Source organism: Callithrix jacchus, chromosome 14 (genome assembly GCF_049354715.1).
Source record: "Callithrix jacchus isolate 240 chromosome 14, calJac240_pri, whole genome shotgun sequence".
Lineage (NCBI taxonomy): Eukaryota > Metazoa > Chordata > Mammalia > Primates > Cebidae > Callithrix > Callithrix jacchus.
The window spans coordinates 71,537,440-71,551,229 of record NC_133515.1 but is presented as its reverse complement, the minus strand read 5'-3'; the positions used below and the strand labels follow the sequence as shown (position 1 = coordinate 71,551,229).

The 13,790-nt window shown below is 38.5% G+C and overlaps 1 protein-coding gene across 4 annotated transcripts in view; it reads right to left on the bottom strand.

The window, feature by feature from the left end:
* THADA (THADA armadillo repeat containing) overlaps nucleotides 1-13,790 on the bottom strand; it is a 361,249-nt gene that overhangs the window by 75,148 nt on the left and 272,311 nt on the right. The window lies entirely within an intron of this gene.

The window sequence follows — 13,790 nt, the reverse complement described above, 5'->3', positions numbered from 1 at the left end:
AATGGGCTTACCTCTGTTGCCTCGCCTGTAATAAGGGAGACTAGGACCACCCATCTCAGTCCCTTGCTAGTGCTAAAATTTAATTCTGGGAATGCCCCTTGGGTTGAGGGTCTGCAGAGTCTAAGACTGAAAAGGTTCCTGACACCAATGAATTGTAGATCAAATCAGTGATGTTGCAAGGTGCAGTATACAGCTGCCAGCAAAATCCAACAAAATCTGGTTGTATTAGGAGTACTCCGATTTTAAGGTGAAGTCCAGCCCCAACATGGAGAGAGGAGTTAGGTTAGTTCTGTCAGGTAAGCAGTGGAAATGAGCCTGGGAGTAAGGACCCAGCTGCTTCTACCCTGGATGTGATGGCCATTCATTTTTTTGTTCTTGCTATTAGTTTTATCTTTTGATAGCTGTTGTTCTCTCCCAATCTTGGCTTTTTCTTGTACTGTGACTTTTCACAATTTTTATGACATTTACCCCAATCCTCTGAGGGTATTATGTTCATTTCACAGGTGAGTAACCAAGAGGCCTCAAGACAAGGTGATGGAGGTGATTTTTGCTTCTGCCTATGAAAGATTAACCATTATAGGAATTGTCCTTCTACTATAAACAATTAGAAAATGGAACAAAATGTATGAAATTATTGTTTTTAATTCTTGGATATGGGTAGTGCAAGACTCAACAAGAAGACAATAATAATGGAAGCTTTACAATTGCCTGAGCTTACTGCCAACAGGGAATTTCTAAGCCCCAGTACAGAGAAGAGGAACCCTTCCCAGAGGTCTTGCTCAGTTGAAAGGATCAGAGATCAGAGTTTGGGAAGACTCAGGAAGCTGCAATTTGTGGGGCACAATACTGGAGATGGCAAATCTGTACAGTGAGAGAGCTCTGGAGATCTGTGGACAAAGGGACCCTTCCATCTTTCAGCTGAACACTGATTTGCACATGCGTGGGGTGAAACTCTGAGAGGCTTAAGAACTGCAAGAAAGCAGTGAGCGGGACAATCCCTGGAGCTCAAGTAGGCTCACAACAGTTTCATGCTCTCCCATCCAGAGCTGAGACCTTGTAACACATGGGACATCATGTAGGAACTCAGAAGAGAGGAGCTCCATTTGCCTTATACTAAAGGTTCCTCTTTGGATTGAACCCACCAGAACTAAGCTTAAAAGCAAGTCTTGGAAGCATCCAACCAATCCTAAGTAACTCAACTGTGTGCTAAAACAAAATCTAACACTCTAAAGAATGAAACAAAATCCAACAGCCAACAACATAAAATGAACATTGTCTGGCAACTAATAAAAAGTTACAAGCAAAGAAGGGGAATATAGCGCATAACCAGGAGGAAACATTAATTAAAAATACCCTAAGATGACAGCAATAACGACATTAGAAACAAGAACAGAAAACCAGTTATGTACACGCGCTACATATGGTCAAGAATCTAGAGGGAGACTGAACATGATAAAAGGACATAGAGAAGATATAAAAAGGACACAAATGAAACTTCCAGAAATGAACAATACAGTATCTAAAATAAAAAAAAAAAATCACTAGATGAAGATAATAGCAAAGGCTGAGCATGGTGGCTCACATCTGTAATTCCAGTACTTCGGAAAGCCGAGGCAGGAGGATTGCTTAAACCTAAGAGTTCAAGACCACCTGGGCAACATAGTGAGACCCTGTCTCGCTTAAAAAAAAAATAGTAGCAGATTATACACTGCAAAAGAAAAAGTTTGTGAATTTAGAGACATAAAAATTGAAGCTATTAAAAATAAAACATTTAAAAAATGAGCATCAGTGATGTATGGGACTTCAAGTGACTTAATTTACACGTGAATGGGGTCACAGAAAGAGGAAAACGGTGAAGGGGTGGAGGAAATATTTAAAGCAATAATGGTGTTAGGGCTGGGCGCAGTGAGAGGCTAAGGTGGGAGTACTGCTTGAGCCCTGAAGTTCAAAATCAGCTATGGGCAACAAAGCGAGACCTTGTGTCTACAAGAAATTTAAAAATCAGGGCATGGTGGCATGTGCCTGTAGTCCCAGTTACTTGGGAGCTGAGGTTGGAGGATTTCCTAAGCCCAGGAGTTTGAGGCTGCAGTGAGCCATGATGGTGCCAATGTACTCTAGCATGGGAGACAGTATAAGATCCTGTCACTAGAAACGAACAGACAAAAAATGGTGCTGGAACACTGGTTATCCATAAGCAAAAAATAAAATAAGAATGCCAACCACATCCCATGATACACAGGAAAGTTAACTTGAGATAGATTACAGATCTGAATGTTAAATGCAAAACTACAACACTTTAGAAGAAAAATGAGAGAACATCTTTGTGACCTTGGGATAGGCAAGGATTTCTTAACTAGGGCACAAGACACAAAAAATGAATAAACTAGACCTTATCAAAACTACAAATGTCTTCTCTTCAAAAGACACTGTTAAGAAAATAAAAAGTGAAGCCATAGACAGGTAAAAACTATGTGTAAAACATATATCTGTATAAAGGACTTGTATTTAGAAAAAAAAAAAAAAAAAAAAAAAAAAACTCTTACAACCCAGTAAGACAAACAACTAGAAATTAAAAAGCAATGTATAAAAGATGTGAACAGGCACTTTACCAAAAAAGACATATGTAGTCAGATATAACACATGACAAGATGCTCAACATAATCAGCCGTTAGGGAAATGCAACAAACAGAACAATGAGACACCGCTATACACACTGGAGTGGTTAAAATTAGTAAGAGGAATAATACCACATCTTGGTGAGAATTAGAGTAACTGGACTTCTCATGAATGCAAAGTGGGAAGGCAAAGTGGTAAACATTTTGGTAGTTTCTTCTAACATTAAACAATGCTTATCATATGATCCAGTAATCCTTTTCCTAGGTTTTTACCCAAGAGAATGAAAACGTACAACCAAATACTTCTATGTGAACGTTCAGAGCAGCATTATTCACCATCTCCAAAAAGTAGAAACAACCCAAATGACCATCAACTGGTTAATTAGTATAAACAGGCCATACACACAATGGAATACTACTTAGCAAGAAAATGTCACAACTCACACCATATCCACAGAATGAAGGATAAAATTACAACATCATCTCAACAGACAAAGCGAAGTCATTTGCCAAAATTCAATATTCTCAAAAAAACTTCTTCAACCTGACAAACGGCATCTATAAAAAAACCCACAGCTAACATCATACTTAACAGTGAAAGAGTGACTGCTTTAAGAGCCCCTAGGATCAGGAATGAGGCAAGATGTCTGCTCTTGCCGCTTCTATTCAACATTGTACTAGAGATTCTAGCTAAAGCAATTCGTCAAGAAAAATAAATAAAAAACATTAGATTGGAAAGAAAGAAGTAACAACTATCTTTATCACAAATAATATAATCTTGTATAAAGAAAATTCAAAGGAGTCCTCAATAAAACCTATTAGAGCTAATAAATAAGTTCAGTAATGTTGCAGGAAAAAAAGATCGAAATACAAATATCCACTGTAGTTCTATACAGGAGCAACAAATAATCCAAAAATGAAACTAAGAAAATAACTCTATTTATAACAGTATCAAAAAGAACAGGAATTATTTAATGAAAGATGTGTGTGCACTGAGAACTATAAAACTCCACTGAAATAAAGAGACCCAAATAAGTGGAAAGACATCCTGTATTTGTGGGTTTATGATGCCAATACGGATTTAATGCTATCAAAATTCCAGCTGGCTTTTTCTTTCCTCCTTCCCCACCCACTCCCTGTCCCACCCCCATTTTTTATTTTTTATTTTTTGCAAAACAAGATGATCCCAAAATTCACATGAAAATGCAAGGAACCCAGAATTGGCAAAGCCATGTTTAAAAAGAAGAAAGAGGACTCACACATCATGATTTCAAGTTACTATGAAGTAATGGTAATCAAGACAGTGTGCTCCTAGCATGAGGACAGATACATAGATCAACGGAATAGAATTAGGAATCCAGAAACAAACCCCTAATTTATGGTCAATTGACTTTTTTTTAATTTTATTTTTTGCTTTTTATTTATTTATTTATTTTTTATTGTGTTTGGTCAACTGACTCTTTGACAAGGGTGCCAAAACAATTCAATGGCGGAAAGGATAGTCTTGAAATACAGTGCTGGGATAAATGGATAGTCACATATGCAAGGAATGAGGTTGGATCTGTACCTCACACCCAATATAAAAATTAACTCAACATGAATCATAAACTTATGAGCTAAAGCTATAAAACTTCTACAGGAAAACATGGGTACAAGTTTTTGTGACTTTGGATTAGGGAATAGTTTTAGACATGAAATCAAAAGCACAAGCAACAAAAGAAAAAAAATAGATACAACGGACTTCAAAACTAAAAACTTTTGCCCATCAACAAACATTATGGAGAAAGTAAAAATCCACAGAAAGGGAGAAAATATTTACAAACTGTGTATCTTATAAGGGATAAATATCTTGAACATAAAAAGAACCCTTACAACTTGAGAATGCAAAGACAAATAACTCACTTAAAAATCCACGGTGGCTCAAGCCTGTAATCCCAGCACTTTGGGAGGCCGAGGCGGGTGGATCACGAGGTCAAGAGATCGAGACCATCCTGATCAACATGGTGAAACCCCGTCTCTCCTAAAAATACAAAAAATTAGCTGGGCATAGTGGCCTGTGCCTGTAACCCCAGCTACTCAGGAGGCTGAGGCAGGAGAATTGCCTGAACCCAGGAGGCGGAGGTTGTGATGAGCCGAGATTGCGCCATTGCACTCCAGCCTGGGTAACAAGAGTGAAACTCTGCCTCAAAAAAAAAAAAAAAAAAAAAAATGCACAAAGCGGCTGGGCGTAGTGGCTCACGCCTGTAATCCAAGCACTTTGGAGGCCAAGGTGGGCGGATCACTTGAAAGAATAATTTATTTTAAAAAAATGTGCAAAGCATCTGAAGATACTTTTCTTTGAAAATACACAAATGGCCAACTAGCACCTAGAAAAGATGTTCAAGCTCATCTGTCATTAGGGAAATGCAAATCAAAAGCACAATGAGATCCCACAACTAGGAAGACTATTAATAAAACAGACGGACAATAGAGTTGGTAAGGATGTGGAGAAACTGGAAACTTCATACACTCCCAGTAAAAAGATAGTTGCAGACTCTTTGGAAACAATTTAGCAATTTTTCAAAAAGTTAAACTTAGAGTTGGCATATGGCCCAGACATTCCACTTCTAGGTAAATACCCAAGAGAATTGAAAACACTGGGCCTGGCAAAAACTTGCCCATGAATGTTCACAGCAGCAATATTTGTAAAAACCCAAAAGTGAAAACAACCCAAATGTCCATCAAACTGATGAATGGATTAAAAAAATGTGATATCTATATACTAGAATATTATTCAGCCATAAAAAAGAATGAAATGAACAACACTGATGAACCTTGAAAACATGTTAAGTGAAAGAATCCACACATGAAAGGCCACAAAGGTATGATTCCATTTACATAAACTATCTTAAACAGGCTTTCAAAAACTACTTCCATAAACATTTAACTGACATGGCCAACTACTTACAGATTATCTGTAATGAGGGGCTGGAGTTGGGAAAGGCAGGAACACAGAATATTGAAACCATAGATGTGGCTGGACATGGTGGCTCATGCCTGTAATCCCAGCACTTTGGGAGGCCAAGGCAGCGGGGTTGCTTAAGCCCAGGAGTTTGAGACCAGGCTGGGCAACAAAGGGAGACCTCTCTCTACAAAATAAAAAATTAAAAACAAAAAGCCAGTAAGTGGGCATGGTGGCATGTGCCTATGGTCCCAGCTACTTGGGAGGCTGAGGCAGGAGGACTGCTTGGGCCCATGAGGTTGAGGCTGCAGTGAGCCATAACTGTGCCACTGTACTCCAGCCTAGGTGATAAAGCTGAAAAAATAAAATAAAATAAAAAATAAGAAATCACAGATGTTCTGAGACCGTAGTCGCTCACTATAACAGTGTTTCATTCCTGGGATGAAAATGTGGGTAGAAAGTTTCATGGCATAGTTCTTTCAGAGATACAACTCTCACATTACATGAGGCCCTTAACTTTGGTCACAGAAATGGACAGGGAATAAGGAGTCAGGAAAGTTCAACCTTTTCACTAACCAGCTGTGTAACCTTGGGTAAGTCACTTAAATTGCTATGATCTCTGAACGAAATTTCTAAAAAATTGTGGGCCTCTGTACTCAGCACGAGGTTTGGAATTAACAAAGAGTAAACACCACGCTAACCCAGCAATCTAATAACATACCCTATATTATTCTGACTTCTGAAAGACAGCTAGGAATCATCTGCTTATTTTAGAAGCTCACTGTTCCCTGGGAAAGATAATTTTGGCACAAGCAGCAGTTCAGATGACAGTTCCAGTGTTTTGGAGAAAACCAACTAATTGATTGACAACAAAGCCTGTTTTTTCCTCCTCCTTGAAATTTCATAGCTGTAGGCCCAGAAATACAAAGTCCCAGAATACTCTAAAAATATGTTCTTAATTCCTTTTTACTTCCCACCCAGAGCTGAGAGAATAGCACCAACTGTGTCATATTAAACACATCTGCACTTAACACTGATAAAGCGCATGACCCAGGAACAGATAAGAATTGTTTTCAATTTGTTCAAATGGAAATAGTTAAATTTAACCTAATTTGACCAAATAATCAAAGCAGGTGTTTGTAAGACGCCAATGTTTGTTTTCATTCTCTGTAATTGTTCAGCTATATTTCCCAGGAACTTAGGTAAAGGAAATTAATCTGTCATAAAAATCACTGGCCTATTTGTGTCACACATGTATTATTCATGTTGTAGGCAGTACAAATACAGGACATTGCTGAATACCTCTCAGATTTTACCATTTAAGCATCATCAACATCTAAGCTGGCATGTGGGGTGGGGGGCTGCGGGGGGGCTTTTGTTACCTAACTTCCATCACATAAATACAAGCAGTAATAAATAAGAGCCCGTTTTCTAATTGCACACTAATCTACAAGGTACACGACTTGGCATTTAGACTACTTAGAGTTTCTGACTCCACTCACACAAGCTGGTCACTTTTGAGACATTGAAAAAAAAAATAATAACAATAATAAAAGTCGTATTCCAGTAAAAACAAAATGTTTATTGCACTTGGCAGAGTGATGAGATCTGAACTATAAATACCAACTAACAAAGAAACCACAAAATGTAGTCACCAGCAGCCTGGTATTAGGAAGTGTTTTGTGCAGTGGCCATAGGTCCACTTTCCAAGGGAAAAAGGGCAGGTGGCTGCCCGGGAGCAGTCAAGCATGCTCTTTCTAATAACACGCTCCAGCTCTGGTAGGCTCTCGTATTATTCCACACACGCTCGGGATGGGAAACAGAAACACAAGCGAGAAACGCCCCATAAAAGCCTGTGACTTGGAAGCTCCTGAAAAGGGGATCCCTCTCTGAGGCCTGGGGGTTCTGCAGCAGGGACAGAAGCCTGGAAAGTTGAGTCCACAAAGAGGGTTCTCGGATTCCCTTCCCTATGTGAGTGACTGGTGTTTCCTGACTCTGGCCCTGGCTGTGCTGTGGGGTCACAATCCAGGCAGTTGGAGAGCTCAGGATCTGCCACCTTAGCACATATGGGATGCTGGGCACTTCTCGCTATGCCTCAGTTTCCATGTGTCTATGATGAAAGAACATTAGTACTTTCTTCATTAACACACATAAAAATGTTTGGCATAGGAACAGATGCTCAATAAGTGTTGGCCATTATTATTATAACCCCTCCAAGGAGGATGAGATTAAAAACAATGTTTCCTAAAAATAAGAGTATAATGGACATCCTATCCACATTTCTGGGGTAGGAAAACAGCCTTCTGAGATCACTTATATGAAAGGTATAGATGGACAAATCCTTATCTACGGAAAACATTTCTATCTAAAATTGCTATGTCATTTTCTTAGGATTAATCCTCTTCAATAGTCATATTTTAATATATTATACATACATGTAATTATAAAAAAAAAGTTGCATGAAATTTATAAAATGGAGACTAGGGAAGGAAAAGCCCACTCACAAATCCACCAAGAGAGCTTAAAATGAAAGTGTGAAAATGCAGGTAAGTATTTGTTTAAATACTTGGCAAAAGAAAATGTTCAATTCAATAGCTGTGACAGACACAATTTTAAGGGGCGTGGGCATAAGCGAAACAGAAAGTCCATCTCTCAGAGTAAAAGGGGTAAATATTTAGTCAAGTCTCAGACGGTATTTCTGTAAACAGAAATTTCAATGGAAAATTTCCAACCTGAGAGCAAATACTTTAAGATGGGTTTAAAATAAGAATTCAAGCTCTTGTCTCCGTGTCCCTGCCCAGCCTGAAACCCAGAGCTCTGAGTCCTTGTGGCAGTTGGGCTCTTTCTTCCTTGTTCCTTCAACTACAACCAGGGACTATAATTTTCTTTCCATTCTAGCAGGAAACTGATATATACTAATGATGACAGCTGGATTCAGAAGAGGAAAAAGAATACAGGGGACAGAGAGTCCCTGTGGGTTTAAAACTCAAAACAAAACCCCCAGATTTGAAATTTTTAAAACCTAGTTAATGGCTGAGGAAACCTCAAATGATTGGGAAGCACTCAGATAAAAGCTTGAATTACACAAAACACATCATTATCTTAAGCTTTTCTAATCATCTTCTCTGCCTTTCTCCTTCACTATTTTTCTCCTTGTTTATGCTCCCAGCCCTTCAATGTGGTTCTAAGATATTTTAGAGGTAGGAACAGCCTTCCAAGGTCATTTACAGAATAGGATTGAAGAGGGGATGAGCCCTAACATTCAAAAAAGTTTCCGTGAAAAAGCTCCTCCATCCGAAAATGTTTCCCTGAAATTGTTATTATTTCAGTTCCTCTGGACTAATCAATCCCTTTCAAGATTTATATTTAAATACATTTAATGTTTAAACATATGTATATACACATATATTAATGAAACAGAATTATGTTTCATAAAATTACTAAAATAGAAAACGAGAGAAGGAATCTCCCCTGTAATCCCGCCATTCGAAAATAATTACTTTTACCATAGTGCTCCCTTTAATTCTAGTCTGGTCTTCCATTCCCCACTCCCTACCTCCCAAACCCCTAATATTGATTATCAAAATGGCTGGGCAAAGGCAAAGTGAATGAATCTCTAGTTATATTCTTTTTTTTTAGAGACAGGGTCTTGCTCTGTCACCCAGGTTGGAGCGCAGTGGTGTGATCACGGCGCACTGCAGCCTTAAACTTATGGGTTCAAGGGATCCTCCCACCTCAGCATCCTGAGTAGCTGGGACTACAGGCACATACCACCATAGCCAGCTAATTAAAAAAGAAATTCTGTAGAGACAGAGTCATGCTATGTTGTCCAGGCTGGTCTCAAACTCTTGGCCTCAAGCAATCCTCCTGCTTTGGCCCCCCAAAGTGCTAGGGTTATAGCACTTTGTATCCAGCCACTTACATTCTCTTGGAGTGGCACTAGGAACTTCGTTCCATAAGGGTCCTAAAAATCCTGTAAGGATGAGGGCAGAGAAAGAAATGTCACATTGTCTTAAAAACCACACAGTTCTACTCTCTGTCTCATATCTTCCAATAATCTCCTTTGTCTACAGGGTCAAATTCAAGTGCCTTAGACTTTGGTCTATGAATGAGGCCTTCCATGACTGGGTTTCTGCCTCCCCAGCCTTACCAGTTGCACCTGCCTGGCCTTGAACCCAGCACTCTATGGTCTAATGACCATGTCCCTGGTGCTTTGAATGCTGTGCTGATTTGAGCCCTTACAGCTTTGGCCACGCTCCTACCTCTGTCTGTAATACCCATCTCCACCTGCTCATCCTGGTGAATCCCTACCCACTGACAAAACTCTGTTCAACCACCTCCTCTTCTAGGAAGTCTTTCCTGTCCTCTCAAGTAGAAATGATCTAACTTTCTTTAGTGCCTCCAATGTGTCCCATACATACTTCCTTTAATACAGCATCGGAAAAATCCTTTGCTGCACCTACTTTTAAGCCCAAGGCATACTCATGTCTATCTCCAGATATAAGTGCTCAGTATGTCTCTGAGGCTAGCAGGTCTGATGAATGAAAAAAATAAATAAACAAGAAAAAAATACGATCTTTTTCTGGATCAGCCAGAGGGACAGGGGTAACCCTAACCAAGTGGACTCCTGACATTCTAAGCCAAGTATGTTATTCTGCAGTGTTTTCCTAGGAAAGCAAGCCTTTCTTCTTTCCTGAAGATGTTTAAAAATATGTCGAGAACAGTGAAGGTGAGGAGTTGAACACACTGCTGCCCGGCTGGAGGAGACTGGATTAGATGCATAGCTTCCAGCAAATAATAATGACAATAATATTAATAATACTTAATATTTGTTGAGCATTTATTCTGTGCCATGCAAAGCACATTCTTCACACAGAGCTTTACATGTATAAACTACAATCACTCTAAGATAGAGATCTTATTATCCCCTTTTACAATGGATAAACCGCCTCAAAGCAGCTAAATAACTTGCCTAAGGTCACAAAGTTAGTAAGTGGCAGATCTAGGGTTCAAACCCAGAGGTCTGGCTTCAGCCTTTGTGGTATACTTCCTAATCTGAGCTTTGTGAGCTAATAATGGAGGCAGATATATATATATATATATATATATGTATATATAAACACCTTGCTTGAATTCAGAAAAATTTGCATCTGTTTGATACATGAGTTTAAATAAAATCTGTAATTTGATAACAGCGGTTACTATTCTAAAAACTGAGGAAAACTGCACTTCAATCAAACAGTTAATAAATCCATTTTATGAGGGCCTACTATGTGTTTAGATGACAAAGAATCTAACACACGGTCCATTCTTTCAAGGAGCTTATATGCTAAGACTATAATTTCATCACATTATTTTGAAAGCATATTGAAATCTACATGTTGAAATAAGTGATCGCCATATTTGGTGACGTATTTATCTACTGCTTAACCTGTTTTAGGGAACAATTTATGAAACACACAAGTATAGATTTCACTACATTAAGCACAGTTTATTTTTATCCCAAACAATGCTTTCCATCTTAATTACCATTTTATTTGGTATTTGGTAAGTTCTAAAAATCTATTCCATCCTCAAAGAAAGAAAATATACTCCCACCGTTTGTATGGATGTATTATATGAACATGCACATTCATACAGATATATACACAGATACATAAATACACACATATCCAGCGATTTTATGAGGGCAATTCTTTGAAGACTGATCAAAGTTTGTACTGTCCAATAAAAATATGAGTCATATATGAAATTTAAAACGTAAATAGCCACATTTTTCATCATTAATAATGTTACTTTAATGTATCTTTTGAATTGTTATGTCATTTACAGTTCTTCCTATCTCCATTTGACAAAGTTAAATATGTATATTTCAATGGCAGTTTTACTTTTTTCTTTCTTATTTTCTCCCATTCTAGTTGCCACATTTAAGTTTTTTTTTTTTTTTGAGACAGGGTATCACTCTGCCACCCAGGCTGGAATGCAATGGTGTAATCATAGCTCACTGCAGCCTCGAATGCCTGGACTCAAGTGATCCTCCTGCCTCAGCCTCCCATGTACCTAAGCCTACAGATGCATGTGGCTAATTTTAATTAATTAATTTATTTTTGAGGCGGAGTCTTGCTCTGCTGCCCAGGCTGGAGTGCAGTGGCACAATCTTGGCTCACTGCAACCTCCACCTCCCAGGTTCAAGTGATTCCTCCTGCCTCAGCCTCTTAAGTAGCTGGAATTGTAGGCACGTGCCACCACACCTGGCTAATTTCTGTATTTTTAGTAGAGACAGGGTTTCACCATGTTGATCAGACTGGTCTCAAACTCCTGACCTTGTGATCTGCCCACCCCTGCCCCCCAAGGTGCTAGGATTACAGGTGTGAGCCACCATACGCGGCATATTTAAAATTTATTTTTTTTTAGAGATGAGGCCTTACTATGCTGCCAGGCTGGTCTCAAACTTCTGACCTCAAGTGATCCTCCTGCCTCAGCTTCCCAAAGTGCTGGAATTATAAGCTTGAGCCACTACGTCTGACTTCAGCTGCCAAATTTTAAAAAGTAAACGAAACAGGTAAAATTAATTTTGATAATACATTTTAAATTTAATCCAATATATCAAAAAATCATTATTCCAACACATACATAATTAATATAAAAGTATTGAGAAATTTTATTTTTAACTCATGCTAAGTCTTTGAAATCTAGTATGTATTTTACACTAACAGAACATCTCATTTTGGACCAACCACATCTCAAGTGCTCAAGATCCACATGTGACTAGTGGCTGCAGTACTGGATAGTGCAGGATAAAATATTCGTACTATATATACAGGATAAAATATTTAAACTATATATACAGGATAAAATATTCATAGAATATTCTAGTTGCCATACTAGAATAGAATAAAACCGTCCTGCCTCACATCTTACTCTGCGGAGTAACAACTTTAAGAGGAGTAATATACAGATGGAAGTGAAATAATGCTAAGTTATTAAACACAGCTTGTGAAACTCTAAATGTTTTAACCAGTTGCAGGTTCATTACCCTGCATTCCAGTTTGTGTTGATGAAAATCAGTTTCAGTCCGTGGCCTGGAATTCATGTACAGCACTTTTGGAGAAATAGATGGTTCAAAAAAGCCAAAGTCATCTTCAAGGAACCCAGTTCATCAGTCAAGGATGGATAGTCGGGGAAGAAAGAAGGTATTTTACAACATGTAAGGGTTAACCATTCTAGACAAGGAATTATGGCACTAAATAAGCCAAGAAAAACTCAATTCAAATAAACTAATGATGATAGCCAACCACACTGTCAAAATCCCAGTGAACAGATTTGTAAGCAATGAGCAAATCTGTGGTGGCCAAACCCCTTTAGATACATAGGCAGAGAAATATTATAAAGCTACATGAAATTTGGAACTGAAATACAGAAATGCTGGAAATCTAAAGCAATTTACTTGGTAACACTGGATTCGTAATGTCTTTATAAACTCTGGACTCCAGTTAACTCAAGGGTAAACTAAAGTAGATGTAACTCCGGTCCCTTATAGCCAGGGCGACCAATAATTTATTATGCAAACCTGGTCACTTTCAAGAGTAAAAGGGGGCACTATTAATAATTATGCTAGGTAGAGTCATAAACTGGGATTTTGTTTTATAGCTATAAAACCACATGATTTTACACTACAAAGAGTATACAACAGCTACCCTTATCCAGGAATGTGGAGTTGATGAGAGTCTAGCATGGTCTTATTACCTCTGCATGGCCACAGGGGTTTTGTGGGCTAATATACATCGATCTGGATGAGATGGTTTTGCATGCTCCCACCTCCCCAACCTCCCTCCTGCAAAGCATTTTAAATTGGTTTGAATTTGGGAACAGGGTTCCATATGGACAGAGCCGGACATTGACAGACTGAATGTATTTACTGAAGATAACAAATCATTGACAGACTAAATGTAACAGAGAAAAGGCCTGGTCTGCTTGCACTCAGAATCTGACTTTGTAATTGTAGCCTCCTTTAGACAGGCCTAATCAATTAGAAGAGGCTCATTTTAACCAGTTGCAGGTTCATTACCCTGCATTCCAGTTTGTGTTGATGAAAATCAGTTTCAGTCCGTGGCCTGGAATTCATGTACAGCACTTTTGGCAGCTTCTTATATAAACACATCAAAAAAATTTAATTTGGAGTTGCCCTTCTCCTTTAAAAAAGAAAAACCACTTTGCGAATCATGATTAAGACA